Below are 4,573 nucleotides of genomic sequence, written 5' to 3'. Positions count from 1 at the left end.
CTTGTTCTCTCCTAGATTTAGGAGAGGGTCCAGAAGGCAGGAATGTGAAAGCAACAACAAAGAGCAGAGACAACTTCACAGGTCTCTTTCGAGGAGCTTTGCATTTCTATCCAATTGCTTTTCCCTCCCACTTAAAAAAAAAATCCTCAAGGAATACACACTTAGGTAAAATCACAAACACTGCAGGGGCAAGCTGAATAAAAGGTGGAAATCCCTCCCTGTGCTGTGCTGCATGGCATTCCGCAACTGAGGAGCGACGTATCTCTCCAGATCTTTCCCCATGTGCTTGTACATGGAACATATGTGAACACACACACACACACGAATGCAAGTACATGCACACAATTCTCTACACCAACGGAAATACATGTGCTAGACAGTTTTCCTGTAGCTTGCTTCTTTATTTCACTATATTTCTCAGATGCCTCTCAATGTTTGTACACACAGAACTATCTTCTTCTTTTTTTTTTTTCTGTGCTGGGGATTGAACTCAGGGGCACTTTACCACTGAGCCACATCCCCAGCTGCTGGGAGCCATTAGCCAAGTAGGTATGACAATTTCCTTGCCAGCGTACCCCATGTTGCTGACATGTTGCAGTGACATTGAATGTAGGTGACCTTGCTCAAGGACCAAGGCAGATTAGGGTGTTCCCGGTTTTAAGATAATCGTGTTTAGGGCGTTCCCAGTTTAGGTTCCAGGTTTAAGGTTTAAGATTATTCCTGCTGGGAATAGGGCGTATCCTGCTGCCTGAGTTCCCCTTGAGTTCTCACGGGATTCAGACAGTATTTTTTGGAGATAGAAGCCCAGTGGAGGTGGATTTGGGAAGAGAACGTGGATTTCCCCAGAACGTGATTGTAGACGGCTGGTGTGAGTTCGGGAATAAAGAGTTGCTGTTTGAATCTACAAGCTGTGTGGTGGCTCGTGATTGTGTGCCCAGCCAGACTGCGGCACCCAGCCTTTATTTTATTTTATTTTTTAAACTTTGAGACAAGCTCTTACTAAGTTGAGGAGGGCTTTGCTAAGTTGCTGAGGCTGGCCTCGAACTTGTGACCCCCCTGTCTCAGCCTCCTGAGTCACTGAGGTTATAGTTGCATGCCACCACACCCCACCCTTATCTTATTCTTTTAAATGACTACATACGATTCCACAATATATATGAATGTGTCATCTTCCTTTAACCGTTTCCGTACGATGGATATTTAGATTGCTTGCAGGTTGAGTTTTTTTGTCTGTTTTGTTGGTATTAGAAACAGCACTCAATATTATCCCACCTCCTTTAAGCTTCTAAAAGCCATCCCTGACTGTGGTTTTCTTCCCTGCCCCTGGAATAAGAGCGAAGGCAAGGAAAGAGGAAAGGGAGAGGATGCCCTCTCTTTTCCTCCTATCCATCACCTTCTGCCCACCTCCCACTGTCCTTCCTAAGATATACAAAAAGAGAGCTCCCCCTGCTGGGCATGCGGTTCCTCCCCAGCTCTCCCTGGGCCAGCTTGTCTCTGTGTTCCCACCCAGTTTTCAGCCTAGGATGTGTTAAGATCACCTGTCTGTACACCTGCCCTGGAGGTGCATAGAGCGGGGTATCCCCTGCTCCCTGTGCCACGATTAACACACTACAGGGCCCTGGGACACGCCTGGTGGCCTGAGCTGAATGGCCTGCAGGTACACTGCTCTTAGTGTACAGTGGTCCAGTTACCTCCATCTGCATTAGGATGGTGCATGGCCCAGACAACATCAGAGCCCAGGCCCGGGTGTCAGCTGAGAAGTCTTTCAGCAAGGCTGACGACACAGACTGCAGCAGCCTCTGCGGTGCCTTCCCCACCTTCCCTTGCTCCTCTGACTGCGGCTCCAGCAGACTGGAGAAGAGCCGTGCCCTTTGTGCCCGTCCCACAGGTTCTCCTTCTGCTTTTTGTTGACATTTTTACCTGTGACCTGCCGGGTCTCTCCCTGAGCCAGCCCTTGAGTCACGCACGTCTCCAGCTGCAGTTCTGTGCAGAGAAGGCAAAGATCACAAGGGCTGGGGAGGCCTTCTGAACTCCCAGACCCCAGGGGTGAGGCTGACCTTCACCTCCTGAATGGGCTCATGCGTTGTCATGGGGACCAGCCGGGTAGCGCTGGAGCGAAGGGTAACCGTGGGGTAATGGACACTCACCTTCTGGAACACACAGGGCATGCCAGTTCCTCCACCAGGTGGATGCTCCCCGGTCCACCTGGACAGTCCGCCCCTCTGCTTGCACATCTGCACAGCAGCCCCATCAAGGGGAGCAAGAGGAGGGAGGAGCAGGGTGGGGGGCTGCTGTGGACTCGCCCCTCTTCACCCCTGCTCCTAGAGAGAGCATCCAAGAGGATGAAGGTTCCAAGTCCCTCTGCCACTGAGCCACAAAGGCCTCTCACAACTGAGGGATCCTCCACGTCTCTCTGCTCTGTGCCTGGGAAGAGACACCAGCTCCCGTCACACCTCTGGGGCATCTGTGTCTATGGAGGGATCCACTAAGGTCAGATGCCTCTCCGCCCCCCTCCCCATTTGCCCGTTTCCTATATAATGAATTAGATTTATCTTTGTTTTTTATAATGTAAATACCTCTGGGAGAGGTGACAGAGCCTTAAACAACTCATTAAATTCATCCTGTAAAGTGGGTTGAGCAAAGTGGGTTGGGGGACTAAGGAGGGCCAGGGAGAAGGGGTGTGTGTGTGTGTGTGTGTGCTCGCGCTCACGTGTGTATGTGAAGACTCCTACTTTCCCAGAGGGAATATAGTTGTCAGAGAGATAAATGGCTCTGGGTTTGCTTTTCACCTGGAGGCAGCTGGCCTCAGGGCCATCCCCTAAGCATGCTCCGGGTAGGACGCTGCTCCTACAACCCTAGACCCACAGACCAGTTCCTCTTGGCCGCCCTCAGGAGATGAGTGTGTAGATCAGTAGATTAGGTCTTCGAAGTGCAGGCTGCTGGGAGAGGAGCCAGCAGCCCTCCTTAGTAGCCAAGAGGGGAGGGCAGGCTTCAGAGCAAGGTGAATCCTGGGCACAAAGCGCGGTGGCAAGCTCCCACATCGCCTGCTTGTCCCTAGGCCCCCTCCTTCCTGCCTCAGGTGATTTCCCAAGCCCTTGTCTTGCTCCCAGGTGGAGCTGCCTTCAACCCTGACCACCTTGCTGCACGGGGCGCCACCCAACAGCTGTCTCCTCTGGGGCTCCCTCTGCAGCTCGGGCTGGAGGAGACTGTGCAGGGAACAGGCACAGCCTGGAAGGATTGCAGCCCCAAACACAAGGCTGAAAGCAGCCGGCCCCTCTTCCTCTTCAGGACCCCAGAGGCTGAATTAAAGAAGAAAGGCTTCCAACGCCCTGAGCCCTAGGACCAGGGTCAGAGGGCCCAGGCTCAGTGGTCTAGTTGGGCGCTTACTGACACCACCAACAGCCAGGTTTCCCTCCCTGGGGTCTCCTCTGAAATAGAGTTTTAAAAAATGAACCAGAGTGGGCGTCGTGGCCTCTGCAGTAATGACTGACCACCGCTGACAGCAGCAGGGCTCTGCTGACCCTCAGAGGGGCTGCTTTTCCCATGGGGCGTGGGCAGTTCTCTCTGGAAGGTCACACAGACCAGAGAGGTAATGGAGAATAGGAAAGCGGATTTGACTGTAAGATTTAATAAGGCCTGACATTTCCAGGCCTAATCCTCATATATATTCCATTATGGTGATGTCCAAGACAGACCACCGAGATGAGGCCATCTATGCACAGAGGGGGTGAAGGCAGGTGGTGGGGGAGAAGGGAGAACTGTAGTCATAAAAATAAGGGCTATCACAAGTAATCGCAACAAAACTAAAAAAAAAAAGCCCTGATTTCTAGTTCTCAAATAGCACCCCTTAAATTATCTTCCAAAAGTCAGTGAAACCCTAAACTCAGCTCTTCATATGATTAAAACAATAAAATCCAGTGCAAAATTGAGCATGTTAAAAACCACGTCATGAAATGGTGCGGTGGAAAGCCAGGGAGGAGAAGGACAGCTAAGAGGCTTCCTCCCGACTCAGCCTGGACCTGTCCCAGGGCAGTTGGAGCCAGCTGCAGGGCCTCTCTGGGGCTGGGCGGAGAGTCTTCAGTGATTACAACAAAAGAGAGCTTAAAACTTGCTTGCAAAAGCCAGCAGCTCCTATTCTTCACTGTTGGAGCCCAGAAAGCCAGGCCTGGGTCCACCCTGCCAGTGGGAGGTTACATCTCATTAAGGCACTGTGCCATCTGCCCTCCACAGAATGAGTGAGCTTGTGCAATTTTTGGATGGTGCAGTTCTTTAAAACAAAGTGATAAATTAAAGTGGCCACAGTAATGCAGCAAAAATGTTCCACGGATGGAAACCATGGCCTTGGTGTTCAAGGCAGGGGCGGCTGGAAAGGTTCAGCGTCATCTCTGGGCCGAGTTACAAGAGTATCAGGCCCGTCCGTCTGCTATTGAAGTTTAGAAGCTGTGCTCTGTCCGTGGCCTGCCTGGGCAGGAGAAGTTTCTAAAGAGAATTTTGGTTTTTTTCTGGATCCCCAGTTAACAGGAGAATCCATTGAGGGGGAATCATTTTCTTCCCAGGAGTCCCTGCCTGGCCT

The sequence above is a fragment of the Marmota monax genome, unplaced genomic scaffold (genome assembly GCF_021218885.2).
Source record: "Marmota monax isolate L192 unplaced genomic scaffold, Marmota_monax_Labrador192_F-V1.1 WCK01_AAM20220418_F8-fsc00022, whole genome shotgun sequence".
Classification (NCBI taxonomy): domain Eukaryota; kingdom Metazoa; phylum Chordata; class Mammalia; order Rodentia; family Sciuridae; genus Marmota; species Marmota monax.
Note: the sequence above shows the minus strand (reverse complement) of the source record.